This window comes from Manacus vitellinus, unplaced genomic scaffold, assembly GCF_001715985.3.
Source record: "Manacus vitellinus isolate BGI_N305 unplaced genomic scaffold, ASM171598v3 scaffold_16_pilon, whole genome shotgun sequence".
In the NCBI taxonomy this organism is placed as follows: domain Eukaryota; kingdom Metazoa; phylum Chordata; class Aves; order Passeriformes; family Pipridae; genus Manacus; species Manacus vitellinus.
In genome coordinates this window covers 15,220,008-15,232,755 of record NW_021939189.1, presented here as the reverse complement: position 1 = coordinate 15,232,755, position 12,748 = coordinate 15,220,008, and the positions used below count along the sequence as shown (strand labels likewise).

Below are 12,748 nucleotides of genomic sequence, written 5' to 3'. Positions count from 1 at the left end.
ACAGTAGAAGGAAAAAGGTCACTTTACTGATTTTTAAATCCCTGATCTTATGTTTATTGGCTTAAACACATGTGACACAGCTAATTTAAGACTTTTGCAACAATCTTGATTTTTTTTCTTTTTTAGTGTCTCCGATTTTTTTTTTCTTCACATTTGTTTTGATTTTGAAGGATACATAATGTTGCTAGAGTAGCTAGTGATAAAATGTTAAGAGTAGCACTGAAAAGATTCTAAGTTGAACAACAAATCGTTTTACTCAAATAGTGGTATATTTTAGACAATAATGAACTAACTCACTATAGCAGTTGTCTTTGTTGAAGAATTAATGTTTTTTCTGTTAACATTTGATTTATTTGAAGGAAGAGAATAAAAAAGAAAAAAAAAAAACCAAGAAAAAAAGGGGCAAACACATAGAAGTTGAGCCTGTATTTTTGTGGTAGTGTACATGCCCGGTGATTTATTTTTGACCAGTATTTTTCAATAGATCATGTTCCAAATAAACCAAAGCTCACAGAACACATTTGTTGATTAATTTTGCAGGTATTTATAAATATATTTTAAAGGGCTGCCTGTTTCTTTCTTGATAATGGAGTGAAATATAATACCAATCCTTACGAGGTATTGCACGCACCTTTAAAAGACTTGGCATTTGTTTGTGGCTCAGTGGGACTTTTTCAATGTGTTAGTGGTTTAGTTTCTAGTTCTATCAATATCCACCTGATCCGTGTCTTTAAATTTATCTTAAGTTAGGAAATACCTTCTTTAAGTTGAGATTCTGAAATTATGAAACAATTACACAGCTTTATGTTAAAACATCACTGGGTAATTCTAATCAAAATAAAAGCAAAGTATCTGCTTACAACAAATTGTTGACCAAAAATCTCTCAGGAATAAAACAAATGGATGTACTTTGGAAAGAGGATTTAGGGGGATATAGTTGAAAACAAAAAATAGCAGGAAAGAAAACTGATAAATCATAGTACTGAATGGATGCAAAAAACACTTTGTATACTATGTAATGCTTTATTCTTAATAAGCAAGAAAATTTTGCATTTAAGACCTGTAGTTAATGAAATGCATTTGCAAAAAAGTAATTCATATGTTCTCTGTATGATTTTTCTAATAGATAACACAAATTTTGGGAGCAGTTCATCAATAACATTTCCTGTATTGCAACGCACTGCTGAGGAAAAAATCCTGAACTCTGATAGACTTACCCTGGAAAGGTGAGAAGGTGACAGTGCACATGCCACAGCACACTAATGTAGTTATATTTCAAATGTCAAGTTCTGTAAACCAAAGAGAAGTTTCATAGACGTGGAACACTGAATTCTGATATCAACTGTCTGTTTATGCAGTATCTGATGAAAAACTTAAAAAATTGTGAGGCTGCATCTGGTGAAATTTGAGTGTGGTCACAACACAAAACTTCCATGTAGTTTCCATGTAACAAGCAAATCTCTGACTAAGAGGAGAGGAATTCAGAAAATTTTGGAAACACTTCTGCTGTGTTTTCATGCTGATTTTTTAATAGGTAGGAGGAGTTACTTTATTTACAGTCTTTAGTTAACAAACCTAATTACCTTCATGTTACCTTAACTAAGATAATATACTTCCCTCTGGTCAGTCAGAGTGGGTGAGTTGAAGGTGGGTTACCAATTTGTTACTTACATGTGTGGTTTGGTTTTTTTGTTTCTTTTTTTCTTCCAGGCAAAAACTGACAGTGTGCCCAGTTATCGATGGGGAAGATCATCTTCGTCTTTTGAATTTCCAACATAACTTTATAACTCGGATCCAAAATATTTCTAATCTTCACCACCTTGTTTTCTTAGATTTATATGATAATCAGATCGAGGAAATAAGTGGGGTTTCAACTTTGAGATCCCTGAGAGTCCTTTTGTTGGGAAAGAACAGGTAAAAATAATAAAACTAACTTAAAGCACCCTGCTTCTTTATGGTGTAACAACTGTGATCTGTCATTGTTTCTGTTACTTACAGTTCTCAGTTTGTGATGTTGCTTTGAGATCATCCCTAACACTTCATAAGGGATCCTGCTGAGAAAGGACACAGCTTTTGTGTGTCATGTTCTTCAGGAACTTCCTTTCTTACATATATTTTAGCAAGAATTCTGAAGTACTTTGTATGTATCCATCTAATCTTCTATTCTGATCAGCTGTTAAATATGTGTTCTTAGATTGGTGTGACAGGTGGAATGTCTTTTCACATCAATTGGAGCATTCATTGATTATTTATAACCTACAGGAAGTATTTCTGCCTGATGTATTTAGCTGGGAAAAATACCAAGCAGATGAGTCATTAATTTGATGCTTACTTATTGATTCTAATCTTTAAGCCTCCAATACTGATAATTTAATAGAAGTATCTGTGGAATTGCTCACGTACCTAAGGGCTGTGCTCTCATCTTGTTAACCTTCCTTATTTTCTTTATATTCAGTATAGTGAGAAGTGGTGAACAAATTTCAATTATAAGTAGATTATAAAGAATGTACCTCCCAATTCAGCCTGTATTCAAACCTGACAACTTTCAGTGCAGTGTATTACTGGAGCTAATAGCTTTGGTATTAAAAATCTTACTTGTAGATATCAGTTTTGTTTATAGTAAAATACTGGGGCATGGGAACTATAAATTTAAGATGAGGAATTACTTTCCATATCATAACCAGTGCAGTTTAGCCTGTTTGCCTAGAAGTATGTTTTGGGGATAGTTAGGACTAGACATACTCAGGAGTGATTGATTACAGGGCAGACACAGTTGAAAGCAACTTGTTTTCAGCTTGATCTCTGTGTGATCTTTGGTTACTCTTGAAGCAAATGCTTAACACACATGTGTGTAATATCATCAGCCAGTAGATGATGCTGTTGAGAATATAATAGCCTAGGTTTGGAATCTGAGAAAATAGGACAGGACAGAGAAGTTTTAAGAAAATGAATTTGTTCAGGTAAGAAGACATACTGCCAAACCTAGAGATCTCTGTTGTCTAGAAAGGGCTTTCAGGGTTTTTTTAGTTCTGTGTTCTTTTAACAAACTCTCAAAAGCCTGTGTCACTATAGTTTTTCATTAAAATGGTTTGAAATTAGCTGTTTACCAGTAAGATTCTTTTTTTAATTACTATTATTTAGGTATCTGGATAGGTTGGTTGTCGACTTTGTTTTCTAGGGGAGCAAGGATTCCTTCCTTTTTCTCTCTCTAGAAGAGCCACATACATACTGCTGCTATTGCATTATTGACAGTCAGGAAGGTAATAGTCTAAGGCATACTCATTTATTAATTTTTTTTTCATGGTTCAGAACTTTTTTATTCTTCTGATACTCTTGGTAGCCAGGAAAAAATGACTAATGAAAAATACTTTTAATCTAATACTAAAAATAATCTATGTCATAATTGAAATCTTTCAGAATAAAGAAGATCTCAAATCTGGAGAACCTAAAAAACCTTGATGTTTTAGATCTCCATGGAAATCAGGTATAGTACAATAACTTGATTACTTATTTTTCTTGTGTAGACATCACGTGTGTGCTGTGTCTTTTACCAAACTATTGTTTCTTGAAAGGGAACTGGTAGCAAATTTTTCGACTTTTGAGGTCACAGAAATAAGTAATAAAACGGGACATGGTGTTTATTTTGAATCTTTGTATTAAGTCTCTTGTAATTCCAGCCTTGTACTTCAGGAAAGTTTCAGCAGTTAAAATTGAGTCCCCTGGGTGTAATAACACTCACACCTACACAACAGTCATCTACCACAAGTATTTGTGGTGCAGTTAAAGTAACACAGTCTTGGAAGTCATATAAAATTTTAAGATCCCATTGACTGTTGTGTTGTTTCTACTGTTGGTGGTCTTACAAAACCAGATCCCTTACATATATGTGGAAGACTTAAATTTGTGCAGGAAAAAGCAGAGTGGGTCTGAGCTCTTTGTTGATTCGTGCTTGTGAAGGGACTTAGGTCACTTAACATCTGTTCAGGTTCCTCAATTTGATACTAAGCAATCATTTGTGCTTCAAGGGGTGCATAAAGCTTTAACTGTAGTACATGTAAGAAGATTTTTTGTTTAATGGGTATGTCAGAAGCAGCATGGAGTATCAGAGGCAAGCTGGATATAGTATTCTTTGTCAAATAAATTCAAACCACATGTAATACAAAATGTCCCATAATTCAGATGTTTAAAACAACATGTGGTTATTGTGACTGTATAGGACCAGTGTGTGAATTCTCTGCATTCCTCTTTGGCGGTTTTAATGTCTTACTGATTTCTCTGTGTGTGTTTATTATACAATTGCTTGACAGTGAAGAGTGGAAATGCTTTAAAAAAAAAAAAGACAAAGGCAAGCCAGCACTATAGGGAGTTATTGTTAAAAGTGCTGCAGTAAGTTTGGGGCTGCATTGAGTCACACCAGGCAAGCAGTGTGTGTGTTATACAGTGGCAGAGGCAGTCTAGGACCAGATGATGGCAATGCCCTTGGAGTCTTGGCCATCTCCAAACGTGTTCATTCTAAGGTTTTGTGTGGTTATCATCCTTTTCTTACTGCTGTTGGAAATTTAAGGGGAGTTATGTTTTTGATAAAAATACTTGCAGATAAAGCTGTGCCAGTCAGCACACAAAAGAAGGAATCACTGATGGAAATGAAACACATCATGCACAGCTCTTACAAGTGATGGTGATGTAGATCAGACTTGGTTTTCCCCCCTTCTTTTTTTTTTTTTCCCTTCAAGTATCTGTACAACTCTCTTTACATTAATTACAACTCTACTAGGAGTTGTGGGCATAGTGCCCAGCTGGCTGTTGCTAGATCAGCTTCATAATGGTAGTCCTACTTTGATCCAGAGAACATAACAAATTACCCTATGTAAGGAACTAATACTGTGGAATATAGTAAGTTATTTTGGTTTTCAGAATGTTTGAATCATAAACATATATGTGAAGGGCACAAATGTTAAAAAATGGAATTGGGGGTTTTTTGCTTTTTTTTTTTGATAGGTTTATTGTATTTTTTTTCATGGAAAGACCTGATAAAAACTACGAACTTCATTTTTATTAATAAATTACCTTTTCGTTCCTTTCCAGTTTAAAGATATGCACGTTATCCCGTTTAGATTCTTTTTTCCTGTCTTTGAGAAATTCAAAATTTGAAACACCAATCTGCTGTACACAGTATTAGTTCTTTTTGAAGGCATAATGAAGGGAAGAAATGTATCTGCTTAGTGTATTAGTGCCCTGTTTGAAGGCTGTTCTTTGTTGTTGTTGTTTGCTTATGTAACAGTGAATAAGGGGCTCTTTTAACTCTATTTAAATTTGTGGTATTTTTATTTAGGGCAGCCTTCTAGTCTATCTTAAGAGATATTTCTTCTACATTGTAAATTTTTGAAGAACAGATTTCAACAGCAGAATTAGCTGTGAGAACTTCAGAATACAGTTTCCAGTGTTCCAGAATGTAACAATTTAAAAAACAGATCAGTAAAATTAGAGCCAGCCTTATCTCAGTGGTGTTCTGCAGAAGGACAACAATCATTGAGCATTGTTAATTATGCTCAGAATCATTTCTGTGTTCCCAGTGATCCCAGATGATCACTGAACAATGGCCTTGTGTCCAAGTTATAGTAAAGTATTGGAAATACATTAGGCTATCAAAAAATGTTAGCTGTTTTCATTATACACAGTAATTCTGTGTAAGATGAGAGATCTCAGTGGGCATCTGAGTAGATTGTTGTGGTTTAACCCCAGGCAGCACCTAAATACCACCAGCCCCTGGCTCACCAACACCACCCTTCCCTGCAGTTGGACAGGGAGGAGAATCAGAAAAACAGGTGAAACCTGTGTGTTGAGGTAAGAACAGTTTAATTGAATCAAATTAAAATCCAATTCTAAAGATAGAAGCTCTCCTGGCTGTGCCCTCACGACTTGTGCCCCTGCTCATTGGCAGAGCATGAGACACTGGAAGTCCTTAACTTAGGGAAAGCACTGCTTAGAATACCTGAAACATCAGCATGTTGCCAGCATAATTCTTGCACTAAATTTAAACCAGCACTGTAACAGCTATTAAGAAGAAAAATAACTCTATTCCAGCTGATGTGGGATATAAATACTCAAATAGGATGTGTCCAGAATATGAATATTACTAATTTTATTTATCAAAAATAGTTCTAGAGCCTAGCTAGAACTTATTTATTCTTGTTAGTGTTCATGAAGTAGCAGTTAAGAGGAAAGCTGGATTCATGTTTTAGTCTTAGTCCCTCCCTTCCTCTCTCTGGGAGTGTAAATCAGTCCTGCAGATGGAATGCAGATTGGGAAACTTCTGAAGATGTAATGTTTCCAAAAGGTTGGAGGTGAGGAAAAAGAGAAGGAGAAAAATTTCATTTTTGTTGACTTTTGGGAAAGTATTCTGGTTTATTTGCATACTGGGTTCTTTGGATGATATGATTTGCTCAGAACTTTGAAACTTCTCCTGCCAAGTAAGAAATATACTGGGAACCAGATGTACTTTAAAACATTGAGGTATAGTATTCCACAATGCTAAATGATAAACCTTGTATGATTTTTTTTTCTCTTTTCTTTTTCAAATCAAGTTTTTCTAAATGCATTATACTTAAAAAAATCTCTTCATGTAATAAGTGGTCAAAAGAAAGTTAAAACCCCCCCAGTGTTATGTCTAATGAAATACTGCACTTAATGCATATGCCTCACAAAAAATGACAAAATGACAAAATATGAATTCTTTTGTCATACAACTACTCTTTACCTGTGTTTCTACATGATTTATTAAGGCTCTTGATACTAATACTGCCCAGTAAAAATTTGTAAGAATACAGCATTTTGGTACCACTAATTGAATTTTCACATAGAGACTCTGTTTCTATGATTAACACACTAATATGGACACAGGATACTGCATCATTCAGGGACCCTACACAGGAATTTTATTCTAGAATGCTTGAAGTATAAAAAGTCATTGGAGTAATTTCTTGTGTTCTGTTTAGTTCTGTGAGTTACTTTTCTTGCCAAAAGTTCAAGATATAAGTAGAAGGACAAATAACGAAACCTGATTTTTTACAGACGTGAACTTCTTTTCAGTAATCTCAGAAATGTTTTTTAAAAGATGCAACTTTTGTGCATTTAATTATTTGTGCAATTTAATTATTAATGAGTGATTATTAGGGGCAAAAAAACCTTCTTCTGAGGTCTGTTTCATAGCGAAGTATTCAAAGGTACAAGCAAACAAGAAAACAGAATAGTGGTTTTGTTCAGTGTTTACAAGTAGTCTTTGACTTGTATACTTGAAAAGGCAAATAGAAATGGTTAACAATCCTTTTTTATTTATAATTAATAGAAAACAGTCATAGATATAATTTCTTTACAGTATTATCAAAGTGTTACTTGAATCACCCAAAAAAAGGTGATAATAACTTGTATTATTCCATATCTAATGGTATATATGAGAAGCTGGTGTCCCTTCATGTGGGCATGAATAATTGAAACAGGAAATCCAGTAGAGTTAATCTGGAAATTTAGCAAAGTGTGAGAGTATCTCTATACATTGATGATGAAATCATTATCTTTGCAGTAGCAGTAAAATGCCAGGATTAATATTCCACCCTGTGGCATGCAGTAATTCTGGCTAAGCAGATATCTGCAGAGGTCTGTGCTCTTCGTGCCAGCCATCTGCTCTCAGTGTTGCTTTTACAAGTTTTTTTTGTCTAAATATATTCTTCTAAATGGTGGCATTTTCTGTTCCTCCTGCTGTAATATTTTTGTATCCTGATAATTTTTTCCCCCTGCATAAAATGCACGTAAGTGGATAGTTTAATTAGCACTTGAATCAAAAGCAGGCTTAGGATGTTATTTAATTTTGGTCTTGATATCTACTTTGGTGTGTTTTTTAATAGAAAAATTGCTGAAGTACTGTTTATAGCAGCATATTTCAGTCATATGCCACAGACATATGTGGGTACATACATGAAAATTACCAACTCAGACTGTTAAATAATAGCTGCCTTGCCTCTTCTATTCCAGGAAGTGTCAGGAACTTGCTGCAGACTGGCACAGCCAGGGTTGTGCTGGTCTAAAGCCCCAGGAAGTTCACTGTCCCTGGGAAGGTGACACCAGGGAAGGTGTGCCCCAGGACTGGGCGTTGGAGGGGGCTTGCAGTGGCCCAGCAGATGATCATTCTCGTTGGAAGGGACAGTGTTAGGACATTGTTAGTAGCTCTGTGCACTGTATCCTTGGATGCACTGCCCCACAGGGTGGCTGGCTGGAGTCTTTTCCACAGGAAAACCTGCTGCCTTTTTGCCACACAGCACAGGTTTCACCAGGAGTATGACAGGCACATTCCCCATGCAGTGGCTGTGCTTCCCCTTCTCCTTGTATGCAAGTCATGCATAAGTGTCTGCATGGGGGCTGGAGGACAGACCACTGTGAGAAATAAATATCTGCACAGACAGCCTTGTGTGGATCACTGAGGAATACTAACAGCAGAAAGGGAACCCATGTTGTGTCACCAGAGCAGTAATCAATGCCTTTGTAAAACACAATTGTTTTTCCAGAAGTTAAACATAAAATTAAGGATCATTAGCTATTTTTACTCTTTTTATTACTTTTTTTTTTCATTGTCACCTGAATCTTTAGAATAGGGTATAAAGTGTAAGAGCCAACGTCTGGCAGCTGCCTGTTTACTGTAGCTCAGTCTCTTTGTTTGATCCCTGCATTTTCTAATCACAGGAAGCCATGAGTTGCTGAAGTGCTGAGGGCTGTCAAGCAGATGTGCTGTGTATCCCAACTAAGGATGCTGCTGCTTCTTTCCTAACTTTTGACTATGTCTTTCTGATCCCAGCGATTACCTGCTCATAAAACTTCCTTTCAAGCTGCAATTTCAAATAGTTGTTTTCTTCTTCAGAGGCTGTGGGTGCTACTGGCCCCTGCCTCACAGCAGGTTCCTGTCCTCATGACCTGCTGCAAAATCTGTCTGTGGAGCCCCTGTAGATAGAGCTGTGAGTGCTGCTGCTGACTTAAAGAGTCCTGAAGGGAAATTGGTGCAGAGTTCTGTGATGGTAGGAAGGTAAGATGCTGCTTATTCTTGCAGCATAGGCACCAGGAGACTTGTTTGAGTGTCTTTGCAGACAAATTAAGGATGAACCATGCACAGAATTTCCTCATTTCGGCACACCTTGGTATCATCAGCATTGTCTTGGTTTTATGGTGTCTTTGAGATTGCTGCTGCAGAGCAGCACAGCTGAAGTAACCTGATTTCTGATGGCAGGAAGGAAATGTTGACTGAGGTTTACTGCAGCGTGGCCAGAAGGGTATTAGTGAATATTCATTCTGAGTTTCTGGCAGACTGTAACTTGTTTTCAGCTGTTGGATATGAGTGTCATGGTTTATAAAAATCCACAAGCACGCTATTGCATTAACTCAATTGTTCATGTTTACTTTTTTTACAAAAAGTATGTGCAATGTGTATCTATTTTATATCCATTTAAACCACAGTGAGCATCTTTATCATACTCTTTCACAGATTACTAAAATAGAGAACATCGGTCATTTGAGTGAACTGAGGGTGTTAAACCTTGCCAGAAACCTACTGACCATTGTAGAAAATCTGAATGGACTGGATTCCCTCACAGAGCTCAACCTTCGTCATAATCAAGTCTCTGCTATAGTAAGGAGCAAAACTCTTTCATTTTTCCTTTTTACCCCTTTTCTTTGATTTTGACAAAATGCACTATAACTTGTTTAAACCATATCAGCATTTCAGATTTGTGAAATCTTGTGTTTTCCTTGTGTTGTTTCATGTTTTTCTCCTGCAATATTTCAGTTCACAACATAAAGGTGAAAAAAAGAGAAATTAATTTTTGGTGTTATTGTCTTTAAATGTGATCAGGGAGGCTGGACTTAGGTGGCCTTTAAAGATCCCTTCCAACCCAAACTTTGCTATGATTCTATGATGACTTGTAGTGCTTCAAATTTTGAAAGCTCATGATGTTTCTCTAGCAGGGGGGTAAAGAGTTTCTGGAGCAGATTTGTGGTCTGCATACAAATTTAGATACTTTTCTTCCACACAATTTTGTTTTCTAGAAACAGTCCCAATTTCTGTAGTTTAGCTAAGCAGTCAGATCATGTTAAATTTCATGATCTTAAGAATGTTTCTGGGGCAAATGCAGAGAAAAGAGGTATTGATCATAAAAGCAGAATTTCCCAGTTCAAGTTTCAGCCCAGCATTGTAAGTCTTCACGTTCTAAAAATAAAGTTTTTCACTCAGCAATTTGAGCTGTAGTTCAGGTATGGCAAGTATATTCTTTGAACAAGAGCCTTTTAAAATAAAACAGTATTTATTTATAGCTTGTATGGCATTAAAAGCACAAATCTATACATACCATGAGCTATGAAATAACTATTTATTTTCCTGTTGTGAATTAGGGACACTGTTTCTTTGAAAGACTGATCTGCTTGTTTGCTTTGAGGTATTAAAAGTTTAGAATTTTGGATTTTTTTACCTGCAGCTTGATCTTAGACTTGAAGGAGGACTGCTCAAGGTGTTCACCATCTTTTCACAAAAGAGCTCCTGCCTTCTATGTCTACTGCCCTATAAGACTTTGTATAAAAACTGAAGTAGCTGGAGGTTTTTTTTTTTTTAATAATCTTGCCTAGTGTTTGCTGTCACACCTGTTAGACTTCCAACATATTTTACAGGGCAGTAACATATCATTTTAGTTATGGGAATTTGTCTTCTCCAGTGATTAGTTGAAATCATTGCTGCTAAAGAATTATTATGTGCCACCCTATAATGCCTGTCTTCATGTGTATGTCCACTGATGTCATGTGTGCCCACCCCTTCAGGCATCAGCACTGAGTAGCCTCAGGGGCAGAGGGGATGTCCAGGTGTAATTCTCTTGTGAACTCCAGCTTTCCATGGTCTGACCTGGGAGGATTCAGGGCAGCTCTAACCAGGAGTTTTGCAGCTGCAGACCTGACCACGTGAGCCCTGCTCACTGTACCCAGCAGGGACTCTCAGCAGCCCTTGGTAGCTCACATTTGGGGTTTCAGTAATAGCAACTCCGTGCTTTGTTTAGAGCTGCCTTTGTTCACCTGTTTGGTTGGAATGAACTGGTTCTGGAATGCTCTGTGGATGTGTCACAAATCTTATGGAGGGAGGAAGAGCTCTAGATTTGATCGTGTGGCCAAAATCAAGGCAGGGAGCTCTGATGCTCCTTTCCATTTCTGAGCTTTGTGTCCACTGGCTTTAAGCAGGGTGAGGAGATGCAGGCTTGGAACAGAGGAGTTAGGTGTGCAGGCTGAATGGTTTGTGAGTCACTGCACACTGTGATATCTGTCTGTTATGGGTTTATATTTCACAAATGAAGTTACTTGATATGTTAAATGATATTACTTGATACGTTTCATCTTACTAATATTTGAGCTATTTGCTATTTAGAGGTGTTCTGCAAAGGTCTTTAGTGGCATATATTAAATTTACAGTTGCTTATTCTGGAAGCTTGCTCCTTTTTGAAAATGTTAATTGTAGAGGTTGTAAAGGTGACAGAGTCCTTCAGATCATTCTCTGACAGAAGAGTCACTGCTGTTTGGTGGTGCTACTTGCACTGCTGTATTGCACTTCAAAAACCTTATTTCAGCAAACCTTTTTCTTTTTTTTTCTTCCCTTTTTTTTTTTTTTTTGCGTGTTTATCCTGCAGCTTCAGTGCTGAGACAGCACCTTGGCTTGTTTCCCAAAAGCCTGTTCAAAAATCAGCAGCAGCCCTATCTTCTTTTTCTTTAACATCATTTGCTTTGCAAGTGATGCAGCGTGTTCTGCAGAGTGGGGATCTGCACTGAAACACTCCCTTGCAGTCTGCACTGGGGAGAGATGGAGCTGCACCTTCAACAGAAATCAGTGTTGCAGCGAGGTTATGGCATCCAGAAATGAAAGTGTCTCATCAGGCCAGGTAGAGAGGTTCAAAAGCTACTTCAGCTACTGAATTTGTGCCTCTGTCTCTTCCTTCTAGAAAGATGTGGATACTTTGCCCTGTCTCCAGCGTCTCTTCCTCAGCTTCAACAATATATCTAGGTAAGGGAAATAGTAGTTTGCTTCCTATCAGTAATTTGAAATATCCTATTGGAGCTGTATTTCATTACAGTTAAAATTCAAACACTGTGAGTAAAGATACTTTTCTTCTCCCCCCTAATATATCAGATAACATAACCAAGCCATTGTGTATTTTCTAATTTAAACATGAAAATTCTTTAAACCCTTTGCATTTAAATGTTAGTTGTACTATGAGTATTGTACCAAGAAACATGTATTTTTAATTTAAAAATGATCATACTGTTTATAGGGGTCAAAATCAGACGTGGTTTTGTGGATCTCTTGTTTTACTGTTAACCTAGATGTCTGTTAGAGCAACATTATGCAAGGTACAAATTATGCCTAAAATACCATCCCTGTATTTATGGAGTTACACAAACTGCTGAGTCAGATTCTGCTTACAATGGGGAGATTATTTCATGCTTGTATTTTGCTTGTCCATATATTAATAAAGTCTGAAAGGTATATTCATGGTTCCCTTTCAGACCAGATGCAGAAGCAGAATAGCTCAACTCACAAAGCAGGTCTTCTATAGTTTCAAGTAACTAAGAGCATTTTGTTATAAATAGAACTGTTTGTCTTCTGTGCCTTTTCATATTAATGCATTTTTCGAGTCTGCCTTTATACTCGTGCCAGTATTTAAACAAAAAAAAGTGC

At 36.7% G+C, this 12,748-nt stretch overlaps 1 protein-coding gene across 3 annotated transcripts in view; it reads left to right on the top strand.

Annotated features, from left to right (window-relative positions):
* The window catches only part of LRRC49 (leucine rich repeat containing 49), a 40,233-nt gene that overhangs the window by 2,340 nt on the left and 25,145 nt on the right, over positions 1–12,748 (top strand). The window contains exons 4-7 of one of the 3 annotated variants that reach the window (XM_025894838.2): positions 1,127–1,226; positions 1,711–1,914; positions 3,418–3,484; positions 12,012–12,073. The gene's annotated coding sequence lies outside the window, so the exon portion shown is untranslated. Of the gene's footprint in view, positions 1–1,126; positions 1,227–1,710; positions 1,915–3,417; positions 3,485–9,636; positions 9,671–11,771; positions 12,074–12,748 lie in introns of those variants that run through there. The other 2 variants (XM_025894840.2, XM_025894839.2) reach the window with 2 other exon arrangements.